This window comes from Thunnus thynnus, chromosome 10, assembly GCF_963924715.1.
Source record: "Thunnus thynnus chromosome 10, fThuThy2.1, whole genome shotgun sequence".
In the NCBI taxonomy this organism is placed as follows: domain Eukaryota; kingdom Metazoa; phylum Chordata; class Actinopteri; order Scombriformes; family Scombridae; genus Thunnus; species Thunnus thynnus.
In genome coordinates, this window is record NC_089526.1 from 26,848,297 (window position 1) to 26,867,846 (window position 19,550).

Consider the following 19,550-nt stretch of genomic DNA (forward strand, 5'->3'; position numbering starts at 1 on the left):
TATGGAAAAATTATCATCAAAAAATATCATATTTTTTGCCATATTGCCCAGCCCTATTTTTCATTACACTTCAAACCTGTCAAATGCTCTGCGTGTGTGTTTAATTCCTGAGAGCCTGCAGGCGAATTTTCACAACAACAGATGAGGGCTTAAATTTCTTCAGATATCATTTTTGTTGTTATTATTTCAAGTTAGATTATCTCCTTGTTTTTTTTAGCTTATCAGGCAAGCAGTCCAAATTGATATCAGTCAAATAACAACCATCAATGCTACAGAGAAAGACCAACAAAGCTTTGCTGCCTAGTTTTATTTTACAGTTTAAAGGTTGATGTTGATATAGGTTTACAGCAGCATAGCTGGAGGCTGCTCATTGAGAGACCTCATTTTGGGCTTGTATGCTTGCTATTGTGAGACAATGTATCAGCATGAGAGCTTGAAAAATTCCCTAACCCTTTTGAAAACCACTCACTTAACAGGTACCTGTGGCTTAATACAGAAACCTCTTAGATTCAATATTTCCTGTTGCGATTAGAAAAAACCCTTCTCCCTTGAGAGCTGTGAAAGCTCTGCATTAAGGTCAGTAAGTAAGTGTCGTGTATTTTCAAAAATCACAACAAACTGTATGTTTTGTAGCTCTTGCTCGGTTTAGATTCTGCGTAGGTTCAATCAACAGCTATTTGTCAGAATATACAAGGTTTTCCGACCATCTTGTTTTCCGTGACAAACACAAGAGAAAGGTACCTAGGGGGCAATGCCACTCTTTTTTAATATGGAGACCAACATGTAAAGGTGTGATCTGTCTTGACAGCTGAGATGGTGGAAAAAAAAACCCAAACTCTCAGGTCTGTGGTTTACTTTCTGCGCTCCACCTGAGTCTTCATGCCCAGAGCAGCTTGCACTTAGCTCATCCATCCATTCTCTTCAGTGGCTCTAGAGGTGCCTGAGGGGTGAGGTGAGTTATTTTGGGTTCATATAGGCTTCTATTGGAGGGGTGAGGCTGTCTGATTGTGCACATAGATCTTCAGGAGGATGCTTAACCTTTTCCATCCTCTAGCACTAACACCTCATAAACTGCAGTCCTCACCTCATCATTCTATTGATTGCATGTGACACATTATTGATTGACAGCTTGATAAGTCTGTCACTTCTGATTAGCAAAGTGACAATCCCAAGGTTAATATCATACCGCTCCCCTGTACAGACAGCGTGAGCAACCAAGCCAGGAGCCCAGAGAGGGGCTGCATTTGTGTTCGCAGGACTGATGTAAATGGACAAAAAAAGCTCCATATCAAAACCGCTGTCCTTTAAGGCTCATTAAACCCCACTGGTGCATGGCCACCTACAGTCTGACCGGCAGACAGGAGCTGAGGCAGACAGCCAAGCAGGGAGGCTAGAAGGTAGAAAGACGAGTAAGCACGCAGGCAAGCATGAGCATGGTACAGCAGGCTCCTGACAGAGAACATTAACATACTCTTGTTCTTCATGCTGCCTACACGCCTGATTAATGAGGACAGGCCCGCCGGATGGTTGAGTGAGGTGGTGAGTAGAGACAGATGAGGATAGGTAGACAAAGAGAGAAGAGAAAGAATAAAAGAGGACAGAAATTAGGGACAGAGGAAGATAGAGTGAGAGGCAGAGCGAGGACTTTGTAGATACGGCAGACAGAAAATCAATTACCAGGCTAAGATACAGCGATCCGGCTTTCAAAGCCCATCACTTCAGAAGTTTGAATGTGCACAGCTTTATTCTAGATAAGGTGTTCTTCCATAATATCATTGTAGATTCATTCGAGATTTAGCCTGATGATTCACATATGAAGCAAAATATCTTCCCTGTTTTTAATGTAGCTTTCAGACTAGTGATGGTGAAACAGAACATTCTGCTTTGTAAGCATGCCAGTCACAGTGATTAAGTGTCCACATAATTACATTTCGCCTTGTTACATGATTTAATTTTGCACAAAACAATGTCTCATTAAAATAAATTACCTACATGTAATTGTATCAAGGAAAAGAAAACCTATTGAGCTAGTCTATTTATGGATGCATTATATGTTGCCAACCATGCATCTGGGGTGAGAGATTGAGAGTGGTGCAGGCATCACAACTGCTCACATTAATTATTCATTACAAGTACAGGGTTATCCTTATGGCCAGGTCACACTACCAAGTGGCACAGCAAAATCCAGCTACATTTTTTGCAAAAATAATAGCTTGGTGACTTACAGGCTTGTTGGTAGCTGTGGAGCCTACTGCTAACACGCTAGCCAGCTGGGAACATGCTAGCAGTAGTCACAATATCCCCAAGCTCCTTTCTGTTTTTTCTGGAATTTACCATTTAAACTCTTCTCAAGCATTTTGTTCCCTGGAGTGCTCTCTGAGCTAATGAGCTTCATAAGTGTCTGTTAATGTCTGAGCTAAGAAGACAGTGAGACATTATGGCACAATTCAGTCAGAAGCTTCCCCAACGCGCCTGCACGATCCATGACAATGTGTCATGTAAATTCAAGCTGAGGTAAGTTGCACAGTAAGTTTTTCTCGTGTTTTGGGCTAGCATTAGCATAGCATACAGCTATGTGTATGTGAGTGTGAAACTTAATTGGGGATAAAATAATTTAATCATGTGGCTCTTCTAGACTTTCCACGTTACTGGACCAAATGAATCAAATTCTGATAATAAAAGAGTAATTTTGTGGGGGCTCTGGCGCTAAAGAAAATGTATTCACCATTTTACAGCTGCTTGTTTTCCAGTGACTGTGTGTGAGAAAAATGCTTTCTGGGCTGTTGTGCATCACATGATGGACCTGGAAGTTGTAATTACATGGTTTGGCCTATGTCATGATTATGTCAAATTGGCTTCACAGCCTGGCGCTGTTCCTGGGGGCTCGGTTAACATTGTCAAGATGGCCACCAACATTGAACTTCACGCGAAACATTTTTACTTATTTACTTAACCCATGACACCGACAATTTCATTGAAATAAACTGATTTTGTCTCAAAGTTTTTTTGTTTTAAATTTTAGTGTGACTGGGCCATTATAATGGAACATATAATTTAAGACTTAACACTTTTCTTGCTTTTACATTGAAAGTAATACCTGTAAGTCTAAATAAAGATCGAAAAGACAACCAAATACCAGCCTAGCGCGGCGCGTTAAGTTTATGACAGACTGAACATGGCAGTCAGCAGGAAATATTTATTCAATCCTCGATAAAGATGTTACACGATGCCAAGCCAGGCTCTCCAGCTGTGGTTGATGGTGGTGAGTTTCGGCAGGGGGGCAGCTGGAGGGGGGGCTGTCTGCTCAGCCTCAGTTTAGGCCAAACTGGATGGCGTGACAGGAGAAATGTCAGCCACTGCAGAACTCTGGTGTGCTTAGTGTCTTGCTGGTTGTGACAGAAAAATATGGATCTCTACTCTCTGCCATAAGGACAGCAGACAATGGTCATATTTTCACATCCTCAATGCTTGGATTGAATGGAAAGACTGATCAATATGACTAGCCATAGTGAAAAGATTTTTTGTAGAAATATCAATATAATAGCTCACTTCATCCAGCATCCATCGAGTACTCCAAAGCACAGCCCAGTATATGAATGAAGGTGTTTCAAAAGCCTTTCACTGCTACAGTATTTGCCATTACTGCATGAAGCATCCATTACGTACGAACATCCACATCTTCAGTAACGGTTTTCAAAAGAAATTTGACATTTACATTTCACATGGCAGGTAGCACACATACACAACTACGTGTAGTGCACCTGTTTGCTCCGTCAGTTTCACTAATGTGTACGCATTAACATGCATTTGCCATTTCTGCTGCAAAAAGAGCTGTCAGGCTCTTTCACCCAAGCTTGAGAAGACGTGGGCTTATCACAATAGTGCATGACAGAATAAAATGTTAATGGAGGGCAGGCCACGCACAGGGAGGCTGCTGGAGTTCTGATCAGCCTCTTGACGCTCACTCATCAACCAGAGCTGTCACGGTTAAGGCAACAGTGTCAACATAGAAATGTGTCTGCTGACCTTATCGCTTTTCTGATGGCTTTCTTAAGGATTATGAAAATAAGGAGGTCAATAATGATAGCATCAACATTTCTCTGTTTATGTACTAATGTGTAAACTCAGTTTGAGCCTTTAAAATGCCAACAATTTATATTGTTTGTTGTTTAGCAGACAATTTCTGTAAGTATATTGTAGATTGTCACTGCACAAAGTCTCATTTAAGAAATAGACATTTTTGGGAATATGCTTATTTGCTAAGAGTGAGATGAGAGGATCAATACCACTCTCATCTCTCAGCTAAATAGGAATCTATGGCCAGCAGCCGGTTAGCTTAGCTTTGATCTCCTTTTGTAAAGAAAAAGGATAAGAGTTTTTTCCCAAAAATGTAAAATTATTCCTCTAGGCAAATAAAATTAAATAGCATATTATGAAAAGATGTAAACCATTTGATTTAGCATTTGCAGGCAAAATATAATTTATTGCATTTTCAAGCCATCTCAAAATGCAGTAGGATTTGAGTGTAGCCACTGAAGACCAGGGCCATGGAAAGAGTGAACACAAGCAGATGCTTCGAGGACTAATCCCGACAGGATGCTGCTCCTTGAATGTGATACAGTCTGGCGACTGCACTCCCGTATGGAAAGTATGGCATAGTGATTGAGAGGACACAAATCAAGAGCAGTTCAAGAAAAGGTAGAGACACCTAAAAGGTCCTCACATGTACACATGAGTTCAAGCATCAGTGACAGTGAGGCTACTGACATTTATTCTCTGGCAATGGTTTTTTTTTGTTTTTTGTTTTTTGTTAGAAATCAAGGCTGGAAAAGGCTGTGAATGCAGAAGGAGGGCAGCAAAGGAGGATCAAGAGAGTGCGTTATCAGCAGCAGAGGGAAATGAGCAACAAGAGAGACGAATGGGGGTGGATCTACTCAAGTGGTGAAAACCAGCTGGCCGTGGAGGGTTCCATCCTCCTCTCAGTGTAAACAACTCAGTTACATCCCAATCCCCGTAACACATGCAACAACCGACAAATCCCACCGGGCAACTCTTGAAAATGTTGGTTTGTGAGTTAAGTTGTGGCAGACATGTTTCTGAACCATGTGGGAGGGGGTTGCTCTGTCAGTCTGTGTGCTGAGTACGGTGGAACACAAGGCTCGCCAAAGCTTGTGGTTACGTGTGTTGCTGGATTAAACCGTGATAGACAGTAGCCTAAGATCTACATCACTGCTGCAATATTTTTTTGTGGATGAAAATCTAAGCCTGTTATCATGTAGAATTAGCAGGGATATACAGTAAATCCCCTTCACAGAAGGCATTAGATATGGACAGACAAATGGAAAACCCATTTGGGGAGGGCACACAGAGGATTGAAAATCCATGAGGAATGTTGCACCAATATGTTTTTAAACCTGAGCTTCTAATCCTCAGCAGCTTTCCCCTTTCAGATTTCATCTCATTCCTTTCCCGGTGTTTAACAGTGGCAATGATAGATTTAAATTATTACACTGGCAAAACACACCTTTTCCATCTACGATCACTGTATTTTTGCTTTTCACAGAGATGACTTTAAGATTAGACAAAAAGAAAGAAAGAAAAGTGAGAGCATAGAGAATAGTGAGACCATTGCGTAGGAGTTTATCTTTATGACAGCTATAGGTGCTGTTTTAATAAACAGTGTGCCCCCATGATCCTCTTATGCATTATTCATCAGTAAATCAACTCTGTAATACCCCATGATGTGCTGTGAGGATTCTATGAATGAAGTGTCACCATCAATATGCTTAAAAACTAACATTAGATGGCACTAAAGGGAATCATGTTTTTTATTGTGCAGGTGGCTGCTCAGATTCACTTAGTATCATAAATTGATCTGATGCAGCTTTTTTGACAGGTTTTCAAATTAATTTGTAAGAGAGCAAGCAGAGATCGATATGAGGGGGATCTTGAGGAGTGTGCGGCCAATCAGAGAGAGCCCTTGAGGTATGCAGAGGGATTTATTATATTATAATGGCAACTGGAAATTATTTTGCGCAGTACCATCAGGGATTGTTTCATGCAAGCATACAAACACACACGTACATATACACAATCTCATATCAGCCCCTCCGTGAGAGTTTGAGATTAACTCCATCCACAGTAGTTTCAGACCCTGGCTTTCTGGAGCAGCATCCATTTCACCACAACACAGATGGGCTTCAGGCCCCGATACAGACTGCTCTCTTTTACAATTTACCTGATTTACAGCCCCTTATACCAGCTGCGATTCAGACTGAATAAACAAGGAGCAGATGGCCACTTGAAGGCACAAGTGTCAATCAACTGGGGTGGAGGCAAGAAGAGATAATGGAGAGCCTCAAGACGCCTGCATGAGAACATGCAGATGTATGCAGACATACAGGAAAACACTCTCAAACACACATAAGGGACAGACTATATGAGGTCTATATTAGCCTTTTGACTAAAACTGAATATTAGCCAAACCATCCACTTTGATGTGGTGGAGGTTTCTTCCTCTCTGTTGCCACTCATCTCTGGATGTCATTCTGTTGTTATTTAAGCAAAAGGTGCGGAGTTGGAACAAAAGCCACAGGAGCCATGGATATGTGCCCATTATCCTGAAATATCAACTTAAAGGTACCTTGTGGAGTTTCTTGTAAATAACCCAAAACACACTGTGTATATCCGTCAGGTCAAACAAACATGTCTGAGTGAAGGTGAACACACAGAAGCTGTGTAAGTCATCGGGTGGTGGTCGGGATGGATGGTGGACGTACAAAGGCTGCTTTGACGTCAAAAACTTGGGTTGCATCCTGAGTCTATTATTGCGGAAAACAAATGAAATATGTTGTCAGTGAACATTTTGCCAGATACTTAAATCAACAACATTTCTTCGTTATGTTGTGTTGCAAATTAGTATATAAACAATTTCTAGGAGACAAGTTTGCACCCATGGTAACTTGTGCCCTTTTATGCAGACCCTCTCTCCGTCATAGTTGTGTTAGGTGGAAATTAAACAACAAGTGTCTGCATGTCTTTCAAGAGTGGTAACCAGCAGCCAAGTGAACATGATGAGCCAATCAGCTCTCATCCTGAGAATGGCCCGGCTGCTGCTGGTGAACAGCAAAAGTAAGATACACCAATTATTTACATTTTAGCAGCAAAGACAGTGTTGTTGTTATATGCTTTGATACACAATACATAGTTGAAATATTGAGACACTGAGCGGTCATATCTGGCATAATAACACTGTACTGTATGTTGTTCTTTTGAAGTGTAGATGTTGGATTTCCTAAGAAACTGCTATTTAACTCGTTTTTATCCCAAAACTAAAGTTTCCATGTTTGTATAATTTGTTTTCTACCTGTTAAAACAGTAAAAAAAAAAATACAGATGGATCACAGTTCATCAGTTTTGTGTATAAAGTGAATGTTGATGGCGGAATGACCCTTGTGATTACATTTGGATTACAGATTGAGTTTTTAATGATCTGTTTTTCATGATTTTCTATCTGTTCAGGCAGAATCAGTTTATTCACATCTTTCAATAGGTTGCAAAAATACACAACTGTTTCAGAGACAGAATGCGACAGGGAATATGACCTTGAGACTGAATCCGTCAGCCCTGGACCCCGACGAGTGGGCCAGGCAGCTGAGCAACTGCAAGGTAGAAAACAAGGCTCTAGTATGGAGTGAGATTTGTTTCATAGTGATTTGTGCGAACAGATCGACACTCTGTGTGTAAATGTATAATGTGTAAATGTAAACACCTTCCATAAATACAAAAAAAGATTTGTAAACTCTGGAAATACACAAACAAATACCACAAATAAAAAAATATCTGTGAATACATTGAATTAATTTACAAATAAATGAAAAGCATTTGTGAATATTTACAGTTTTCTAACAGGCATTTGTGAACTCAGTTTTTATTTGTGAATTGAATAAACATTTGTGGATCTCAGTTCTACACGTGTGGATTTGCTTTTTTTAAACAAACTTTACGTCAGTCCGAACAATAATCCACGCGTAGCACTCGATCATTTTCGGATAGCACATGATTGCCTGCTGACGATGTCATTTCCGCATTTCAAAGTAAGAGCACGCAGTCTTTCTTTGAGCTGTTTCTTTTTTTTTTTTTTAAATAATTAGCGATAAGTAACGTGCATTCATTGTTTTGTGTTAATGTCATACAGACAAAACACTTCACATCTTATTAGTAGTTTACTCATACTAATGTCAGCTAACTAAACACGGTGCGGTTCACACAGACATTACACCTACATTAGTAAGAGTAAACTACTAATAAGTTGTGAGGTGCTTTGTGAAATGAAAAATATAAAGGATGAGGTGGCTGATAACTGCTAACTGAAGAAGCAGCGAAGCCACTGCTTTAGAGAGCTGAACATTGCCCATAAGCATCCTGGTGCCTTTCATACTCAAACAGAAATGTATAGGGAAGTGTGTACTAGATAATATACATGGAACAAATAAACACCCACTAATACTCACAGTATGACATTAACACAAAACAATGAATGCACGTTACTTATTGCTGATTCCTTAAAAAAAAAAAAAAAAAAAAAAACAGCTCATAGAAAGACTGCATGCTCTTACTTTGAAATGCGGAAATGACGTCGTCAGCAGGCAATCGCATGCTATCCAAAAATGACCGAGTGATACTCGTGGATTTTCGTTTGGACCAGCAGAAAGTTTGTTTCAAAACTCTGTGTGTGTAAAAAGCAAATCCAAACGCGTAGAACTGAGATCACAAATGTTTTTTCGATTCACAAATAAAAACTGAGTTCACAAATGCCTGTTAGAAAGTTGAAAATGTTAGATATTCACAAATGCTTTTCATTTATTTGTAAATTAATTTAATGTATTCACAGATATTTTTGTGAGTTTACACATCTTTTTTTTTGTACTTGTGGAAGGTATTTATATTTACAGATTACACATTTACACACAGATAGTCGATCTGTTTGCACAAATCATTATGAAACAAATCTCTCTCCATACTCTAGATACAGGTAGAGGTGCTGCAAGCTCACCTCCAAAGTTCAGAGCAACAAAATACCTGTCAGGAGGAAAAGGTTAATGAGCTCTCCACCAGGCTGGAGTCACAGACACAAGAAATCAGGTCTCAGGTGGAGTATTTAACCACCAAGATACAGGAGGCCTGGAAGATTGAAGCTCAATGATCAGCTGCAGCAAGAGAGAGGCACCCTTCAGGAGCAACTTGAGACAGAGATGAAAGGGTGAGTGAAAACCAGAGCTGATCGATAAACTGGCTCAGTTGTTCGCCCTGCGGCCTCACAGACAGACCTGAGCTGACCGGCTGGGTTCCTTCTGTGCGGAGTCTGCAACTTCCTCCCTGTGACTGCGTAGGTTTCATGAGTACTTTGGTTTCCAGCCACACTCCAAAGTCATTAAGGTTAGGTGAATCAGACACTCTAAATTGTCCTAATCATTCAACCTAAAATAAAAAAAGAATACAAACATTTTATAATGAAATATCTGTCTATATAGTTTAAGTGGTACTATAGCCAACGTTGTATGCTCAGTGTTTAAGGACAGTTGGATTGTTTTGGAGACAAAACAATCTAGTTGTGTTTGGTCTAAAGGAATAGCGAGCTCAGTGTTCTTTAACTTTTCTTGACTAATACTTGACAAAAGAAATCGATGATCAAATTACTGAATCAATTAAGATTTACTTTAACAGCAAAATTAAATAGAAATGTAAAAAAATTAACTAATTGAGGTGGCGGATCTTTAAAAAAAAAATCACATGGGATGGCAAGACGTTTTGGCAGGATGGTGCAGGAGGGCAGTGGTTGGGGATCTCCACATTAAAGGACATATTACAGCAGCTTAATGTTTTGTGCTGTACATAACAATTCATTTTTTTTCTGAGGCTGAAAATAAAGTTGCACAGGTGGTGATGATGATAGTCGCTCTGCTGCTCTCACTACTCATTTTACTGCATTTTCTAAACTTGTGTGATGGGCAGAGAGGGAACCTTCAAAGCCTTGGGATTTAATTTTTTATGTTTACCCAACGGAAAGAAAAGACATTTTTTTCCTCACATATGGATAGATAATCACACACAGTCAATTTATTCACAGTCCTATCCTTCTGCACATATACACAGTGTGGACCCCCATACCACACATTTGAATAGCTGGTTACAGGCTATTCCAAAATCGATTCAAAAAGGCCACACAGCCACCTGAATTATTCAAGGAAAAAAGAGCAATTCATACATTATTTAGATGTACTTGTTGTACTCATTGGTTTAGCAATATTTATTGCTTTTATTAAATTTTTCCCAACTGAAACACACACACACACACACACACACACACACACACACACACACACACACACACTCGGCCCCTTTGAACACTGAATGAGATACAAAAATAGGAACAAAGTGGATTTTGTCCAGAGGGGACAGCAGACACTCCAGCAGAAACATCCATCAGCAGAAACATGCTCATTTTGTGACATTGAGAAAAAAGTGTTGCTTGCCATCAACTCTCCTGTTTTCCATCTCTTCTCTGTCAGTTACACATGTAAAATCAGTCAGACACTAGAGGAGACCAAGTGGTTCAGACCCGTGTTGGGGGCGGAGGTGGCATTTCATCACATGGTAAATTTGTGGTTAATTATGAGTGCAATAAAGAAATGATAACCCCATTAACTATCTGAACTGTGTGCCACAGAAGGCCAACTTTGGTCATATGCATTACCATTTTAATCCATAATAGCCATTAATATTAATGGCTCACAAAGTTGCAACTTCTGTGATCTCTGTTTCGTAAGATACATTTTCAGCCTTATCTTCTTAAAGGTGCTCTTATTATTATATGTTATTACCAATCGATCAAATGACTATGTGTAATGCCCACAAAGAACAGTTACCTGACCCTGCAGTGCATGTATATATCATGCCTGTTTCCTTTGTTCTGGCTGGTAGCAACACTAACTATATGCGAGGGACCTCTGTACCTGTACACACCCATAGTTGTGCATGACTAAAGTGAGTTTATCACTTTCTTCATTGTTGTTGTAGTTAGTTGGTTATTTGTAGATTCATGTAGATTGAATGTGATCAAATACTTGACCAGTTTAAATTGGTGAATGCTATAATGGTCACCTTGCCTTTTTGCCTTGACTTGAGGTTACAGATTTATAATATTGTAAGTGTGCAGTGCACATGATTCGTTCTCTGTAGTTCTTAATTATCGAGATGCAACATTTAGTATCCTTATAACCTAATTTTGAATTTCTTTCATTGTGTAGTTGTTAAATGTAATGAGTCACTCACTACACTCAGGGTGCAAGGTACCTAATTGTGAGATGTTATACATTGGTTAATTGTATATTGTAATTCTTGTGTTTTTCTGTTATCATTTATAGAAAACCATAACCAACACAAGCCTCATCATCTCCTATTTCTCCACATGTGTGCATGGTGGCAATAAATGGCTTAAACAGAAACATCAGTTGTCCCCTCTACATTCTTATCGATGTACCATGGTGATGCTCAAACTCCTGTGAACCAATCCTGGAGATGGACTCTATAAGTATATTCTGAGGAAACAGCAGGATTTTCAGAATGCTAATGTTACAAATGTAACTAGGATGATTGTGTCTGTCCTGTGCTGCAGTGTTGCATAAACAGTAATTTTAATGTGTTCCAGCTGAAAATGTCCATGTAAGCCATTGTGGCTACGCATTTGCATATCCTTGATAGTTTGTATGGTTTGTATTTATTGTTTCATTGTTTTGGTTTTATGGCCCACAACTTTACTGTTTTAATTCAGTCTCACATACTCTCACTAGTGTTATTCTTAGCAGCAGCTGTTTTCAGTGAAAAAGCAATGATAAACCTACCATATGCTACCTGCCCAGCACCAGCAAACAGACAAAGTTAGCAACACTGTGGAGCATTGAGCTTCCATAAAGCCAAATGTTTCCTTCTAGTCAGTGGAGACCAAACAAGAGCTAAAAGCAGAGTGAATACTGGATTTACATTTGGCAAGTGGACACAAACATGACTCAAAATTAATGTAAATTAAAAGTTGTTTCATATCTGCTTCAGGTTTAGCCGCTGTTTGCTAACACATTTGGTTATTGTGCTAACCATATCAACATGAGTGTTGTGTTGAGGGGCTAAAAAATCGATGAAGGTAGGTTTAGGTTCAGAAAAGAGTACTGTGGATGGAAGGACTGTGCATCAGAGGGGTGTAAATATCCTGCACTACTGTGAATGCTGGTGGCATCAACTGTTGTAGGACCCTTATTTTTTATACATAAATTGTGTTCCCCTCTCAAGAGCTAGTCTATAACCATTGTAGACTACAGACAAAAAAGACAAGAGGGACTTGTCATGTTTGGGGATCTGGTTCTTATCTGTTTTTGTACATGATCTGCCAAGTAGAAAATGAAAGAGATGAGATCTCTACCATAATGGTTATATCACAAATCTCATTAATGTGTCTTTTGAGACTTTATTAATTCTTACATGACTGATTTGCAGTTGTTAACAGTTTACAAACAGCCAACTTTAGTCATTAATTATAATTCCGGAGAGAAATTATTTATCATAATCTTTTTTTCTATCTAAGTTCCACAATTACTCATTTTCTAGTGCAAGTTTTCCAAGCAAGATGTTTTTATTTATTGTGGTACCCATTTGGAATGAAGTCAGCCAATGTGTAAATATAGTTTTACAGAGCTTTTAAGCTTACAAGACCAAAAATTTCTGCTTTCTTAGTTGAGAAAGTTTCATCCTAGCTTGTGTGTTCTTCATGTTCTCAGCTGGTGATTCTATTATGAGAAAAGCTTAGTGAAAGAAAAGGAGCTTTCTCGAGACAAAGGTAAGAAATATGGCCAAGGGGAACCAGTAACATGGTTATTTCTTCCTGGCCCCTTTTATACATTTTGTGAGACAGAGAATTCATTGCCATCATTACTGCCTACTAGACTGCCCCAACACACTCCTCAGAGAGCTACCTTGGTAGGAACACCCACACACAACTAGGACTGAGAATATTTATCATAGAATTCATTTATGTTGCCTTTGAGGATTCATTCAGACTGACATGACTGATTTGCAGTTGAATCCAGCCTAAAAGTTGACCAAATTATATAGTTTTGATTTATCCTGTTATATTGACTAAGTACAGTTTTTTTATTATGTTTTATGTCTTTTTAATTGTTTATGTTTTTGATTGGATTTGCTATTTGTCTTGTTCTTTTGCTTATATATACTCTGAAAGTAAGTGCATTTTGCAGTGGAGTGGTTCAGAAGCCAAATCAGACAGGTCAGCTAATGAGATAATGAAGGACAACGTGTCATTTTAACAACAAAGTTGACAAATTTAGATTTGTAAATCTGTTCCATTTTAATGTAATGCAACAAACCACATAAAATTCAAGCAGTAACCTTGTCCATGTCAAAAATACATAATTTACACATTTATACATTTCTTATGAATCATCTTGGCATTAGAATGTATAAAAATGAGTCCAACAAAGCATACATTCTGATATAGGTACAAATTTAATAGTTTATGTCCACATCTATGCATGTATGAAATGGATGATTTACACTTTTAAAAAATAGAAGATCTACAATGGACAATACTGCTTAAAAACAAATAAAGAAACTGTCACATTCAACTAGCAGACCTTCATCACAGGTCCATTCACAAATCAAACACAATCAACAGTTGACTGAATACCCAATAAATGCAATATTGGGGGAATTCCAAATGATTCAAAACCCACTATATATATGTTATAGTGCACTAAAGCACAACAGCTGTAGTGTAAACAAGGTGTACACACCAAACAATATGACCTGCATAGCATGAACACAGGAGTTTAATACACACAGACAGCCACTGCCACAAGCAAACAAACAGACCGATGGACACAAAGACAGACAGACAGACAGACAGACAGAGGGTATATCTGAGTCATGTCATTTGACAGATGAGTTTTGTTATATTGTGGACACGAGTTAGATTGGACAATATAGGGCTAACAATTAAGCAGCAATTAGACCATTACTGTGTTCATCCAATTACATGCATTCATGCACTGTAAAAAATGATGAAACACAGCTTTGCTGAGTCAATGCTGTGAGACAGAGAGCAGACAGACAGCAGAGCAAAGTGGGGGGTGATGACCAATAAATGTCTTATTCCAAAGAAAGAAAAGTTGATACTGTTGCACCGATTCCATTTTGTCGGGGTTACTGCCGGGACAATAGGTCTCTCTCCTGACACTGAACTGGAGAAGTAAAGGGAAGAGGAAAGCTAAAGCACCAATATGGATTTATAAAAGCGTAAAACTGGACCTTTTGACATTTGTTTTAAAATGTTTTGTTGTCATTATTACTGGATCTCAGTTCTTTCTTGGCAGATATCCACCGCACTAAAGTTTTTAAAGATCTGTTTTTCGGGAAAAATGTAAAGGCTAAAGTAATGACTTCATCATCTAGCCTTCTTAAATAGTTCTAACTTGGTTTTAGTTGTTTTGTTTGAAATTTCTTTCCACAATATTTTAAATGCAGCACTCAAGAGAAAATGTTAAAAGTATGTCCATTAGGATAAAAGAATACTGCAGAGCAATAATGATGGGATATGTTCTGTGTGCTTGATCTCTCCCTAAAATGTCTATCAACTTTGTGTGCATATTCAAGATTCAAGATCTTTTTTGTCATCATTTTATAACACAAGGTTGCACAGCGAAATGTAGTCTGTAGCCCCCCAATGCCACTCACAAAAACAGAAACCACACAAATGGTCCAATAAACAACAAGTCCCAAAAACAAAACTATTTTTTATGTTGTAGTGCAGAGGATGAATTGAGGAGTCTCAGCCTGAGGAAAGAAGAAGCAAGGTTTTGTGTTTTCTTGCCTCTACAGTTCAGATTGTAATAGAAAATAAAGCAGCCTTGTATGTAGACCGAATTGATGAGGAAAACCATATTTCATTTAGATTACAAGAAAATCTGAGCGGTGGTAGAAAATGAAATGAGCCATTGACAACTCTTGTGTTTGTTTGTGACATTAAAACCCCCTCTTCAAATCTCATGGCTTAATAGGTCACTAAATGAAGATAAAAAGCTTGCTGGAAAAAGCAGGAGCTGGGGGAGGAGAATTAGTAAGGTAGTGCATTAACCTTTTCAGGATACTGAATAATGACAGATACTCACTGACCCCTTTTCGATGAGTATACAATGTACTGTACTGTACAACATCCGGCGGTGCTCCATTCACGGTAATGCTGTCCACTCGGTAGTTACTGTGGCAACCTGATAGAGTGAAGGGTATTTTCATAATTTTGAAATGAGTCTGTCTTGTTGTTAGGGAGACTAGGAGGGATCACAGCAAGAAGCAAAGTAAGCGTATGTTTGTGAGTGGATGAGGAACTCTGATATTAAGCTTTGAGAAATTTTAAAAATGCACTGATGATAAAGGCTGCCGGAATCTATGCTGTGATTAAATGCAATTTTTCAAACAGTTAAAAATCAATAAGCTCTAACATCCTTTCTGTGAGTGCCGTAGGAAATAATGGAAATAATACAGGTATATTTTCATCCACTTATGGAGAAAAACTATGAAATACAAAGCTACCATCATGTAGATGCCATGAAGCTAGTAAATCTGACTTTGTAAAGTAAGACCACTTAAATTAGACAAAATGTGCAGTATGTTAACACATATTTAAGCCACTGTTTACTGTAAGGCTTGATTGTGTCCAGCCCTTCGTGTTTTGCTGTGACAGTGTTTTGTTAAGCGAGTGTGCTACCCAAGATTAACTTGATCACAGCAGGTAGAGGCAAAGCCTTGTGTAAACTGGGAGCTTCTATGAGGGTTTTACTACTATGTGTATACCCCTCCCAAAGTCTCCACAAAGCACACAAGTGCATACTCCAAAAAAATTATTGTATGAATACAATGTATTTAATAACAATAAAAATACGTGATGGAGGAAAGTCAGTAGGATGCATCCTCTGGGGACCATTAAAGTCTATACAAAATTTCAAGGCAACCCATCCAATTGTTGACATATTTCACGGATAAGTGGAGATGTTGACAAGCTGGTGGCGCTAGTCAGATGAAAAGTCAGGGCTTCACTCAAGCATTCATCTTCTGGGCACCATCTTCTGTACAAAATTCTATGGCAATCCATCTAATAGCTGTTGGGATACGTCAGTCTACACTAAAGTGGTGGACTGACCAATCAACATTACCATCCCCAGAGCCACACCGGTGACATCTTGACATGCAAGTACAGATGGAGTCTGTAGGAAATGTCTGCAAAAAGTTACAGTCTGTTGTCTGGCAGCCAGCTGGCTAACATCACTACCAGCACTGCCAGGGGTGAGTAGCACTGGAGGAGCTACTTTTTGCATACCACAGGTGGTATCCCACTGCTGTTCCAACTCTTTCTCTATGCCTGCTTTAGCCTCATGTTCACTTTTTTCCCCCGGTACCTCTTGACAACATTGTTTGATGACGAAACGATGCATTATTTATCACTCTGCTAGAGTATCAAAGCAAACTATAGCCCCAATTAGACTGTAGAGTATCTCTAAGATTGGTTCACAGAAGTTTGTGTCATAAAAACAAAAACAGGATTTCCACTTTTATTCAAATACAAATACAGATACAAATAATTTTGCTGCCTCAACAAATACAGATACAAATACAAATACTGGGATCTCTGCACATCCCTAATATTTATATATAGAAACTGACCTATTGTTATTATGATTCCCATCCCGCCTGCTCCTGTTGACTTTTTTCCTGCCCCATCCCAGTCTCATGATGAATAGTATGTATGTGATTGGCCAACGCAGCGCCTTGTGGCAAAAGTTGAGCCTAGTTCAACTTTTTTGCAGGACAACTGCTGTGGTGTATTGCTGAGCCCTCTGCTTTGACACTCCTGCTGCATCAACAGACTGCCCTCATTCAAATGAATTAGAGGACTGTGTTTTTCACGCAGCGCTAATGTCATTCTAAACACTCCCTTACTGCATGTCCAGACAAAACGAAAAGCTTAGAGGTGTTCAAAAAGTTTAGAGGTGGCGAGACATATAAAGTCAATGGAAAGATGTGATTAGATGTAAATTCAACCAAAGTCAACTTTCTTTCTGAACAAACTTTTAGTTCTGGTTAAAAGCCTAACCGATGAGTTCTGTATAGTTTTTAGCGGGTCTGTAGATTTTTGGTTAAGACACATAAAGAGACTGTTGCAGTGATAAAGTTGTGAGGAGATAAAAGAAAAAAAAGAATGTAATAATTATCTCTGAGTCTTTAAAATTTAAATTCAGTCTGTTCCACATGTTGGACTTCAACCTTCTCAGCATCAGGATGGATACCACTGAACCTGTGACCCATTCGTGACTACAGCATCAACATTGTATTTCACAGACAAGTGATTCTGAGCCCAATTTTAAAATTCATTCATGTAGGCAGTCACCTGACCTATACCAAGAAGAGAAGCAATTTTTTTTGTATCAACATTGTTTAAACCCTAAGAGGGCCATGATATGATACACCTGTCTTCTAAATCTATGTTTATGGTGGTATGTTGCAAGATTTTGAAATAGGCTCCATGAATTGAGAACACAATTATCCCCCAAATTTCCCTGCAGCTTTCATAAAAAGGAAAGCATGCATTTTCTATTTGTGCTCTTGTGTAATTAGCAACATAACCAATATGTTTAGAAAGTTTACTCAAGAGGTGGTGATTGCTATAATTTCTGTGAGAAATCTAATTTGGAAATCCAAGCAGGGGCCTTTGGAAAGATACGATGACTGAAGCTGTCATGAGAAAAAAAATATGATTAGGGGTGAGATTATCCACAAACGTTTAGCACATTAATGACATATCTGTTTGCCAGACAGAATTTTTATATTCTGTCTCTTCTCCGTTTCCCCTCTTGGAAGTCATCGATCAATGTCCGGGCATCCTGGACTCTTGCGTGAAGCATTTTCAAAAATAGGCTCTTCCATCATATCAGATATATCTGTCGGCTGGGTATTTGACAGAATCCCACAAACTCATTACCAGCTGCTGGACAAAGACGGACGTGTTTCACAAAATTGTAAGGAATACGCTATTATAACAATGGACTATGTGGATGACTTGCTGTGTATATGGTTATGTGTAATATGGTATGATACATTTCTAATAAATAAAAGACAACTGTGATGAATCACATTTTTCATACCAAACAGATTGACACCGTTTGCCCGAGGGCAGGTCTGATTAACATTTAAGACATTCTGGTTAAATAAGCACATTTGGTGAAGGAAAAGTGCCAACTCACTGCAAAGTGGAAAAGCAATGTAATTGATCCTTATTTTTCATTCCCACACACATTAGTAGTGGGGAATCATTAGACTCTGAAGTTCATCAATGTGATGATGAATGCAGAGTTGTGACAGCGTATCCAGTCAGTAACAAACACTTCAGCTCAGACCCTTTATCACTGACACCATGATAACTGCTTCTGTCTCCTCGTAACAGCTATCATGACAAAACTGCCTTGACAAAGCACTGGCTGTATTTTATTTAGGTTTTTTTGAAGGGTGTTTCAGTGTGAGCATGTGTGAGGTCATGTGTTTGTCGCTGGTGTTATGTGTGCGTATGGTATAACCATGTGTTTCTGTGCGTTATTGTGTATGTAAGGTGACAAATGTTTCTCACCAAGTGGACCATTTATCAAGACGGGCTGCCCTTCCAGGTAATGAAGTCAGGGAGCCTCAGAGCACACAGAGCACTCTTCTCCCACCAACATGGGCAAACAAGAAAGCATGAGCAATCACATCGCTCTGACATCTACTCCTCTCCCCTCTCTCTCTCTCTCTCTCTCTTTCGCTCTGTGTGTGTGTGTGTGTGTTCACCAACAACACAAGAGACTCCTTAGCACCACATCATTTAGAAGCGAAGAAGAGGCTGTGGCGCATACAGGCAATTTAGTGGCATTCAGAATCAACAGCTCAATGCAGACCCAATTCTGGGTTTTTCACGCCCAGTAATGATGGAGAAATAAGCACATCTTTGTAATAATATGAGTCACACATGGAGGGCAGGATTTGAGAATCAAGAACGAACCACTCCCACCCACTCATCAGAAAATGATGCCAGTATAAAGCAAATTATGAGTTGCTATAAGGTTATGAGTCACTATGAAGTATTTCATTATTACCTTAAGAAACTTTCATCCAAAATGGATTTTGTATGTCTAAGCACAGATACAGTACACATTGATACATATATAGATCATTTGCATGCATTCTGTAGATATATCAACATGTCATCAGGGCTATTTCAACTTGGGCTTGGAGACAACGTGTTCTTATCAGAATGCCTGTGTCACAAATTTGGGATTGTGGACTTTAAAATACATTTACAAGGCAGGGAGGGTCAAACAAAAAGATGCTATTGAGTTGCATAATGGGAAATGCAGGAGTCTCCCTACTTTATGAGAGTCCATACGAACCCTTGGAGTATC

The 19,550-nt window shown here is 39.0% G+C and overlaps 1 long non-coding RNA gene across 1 annotated transcript; it reads left to right on the top strand.

The window, feature by feature from the left end:
* Window positions 1-804: 804 nt before the first annotated feature.
* Window positions 805-8,140, top strand: LOC137191862 (uncharacterized). Its single transcript, XR_010930458.1, has 3 exons — window positions 805-4,698; window positions 4,815-7,131; window positions 7,553-8,140. It is a non-coding gene; the product is annotated as an uncharacterized lncRNA (long non-coding RNA).
* The last annotated feature ends 11,410 nt before the right edge of the window (window positions 8,141-19,550 follow it).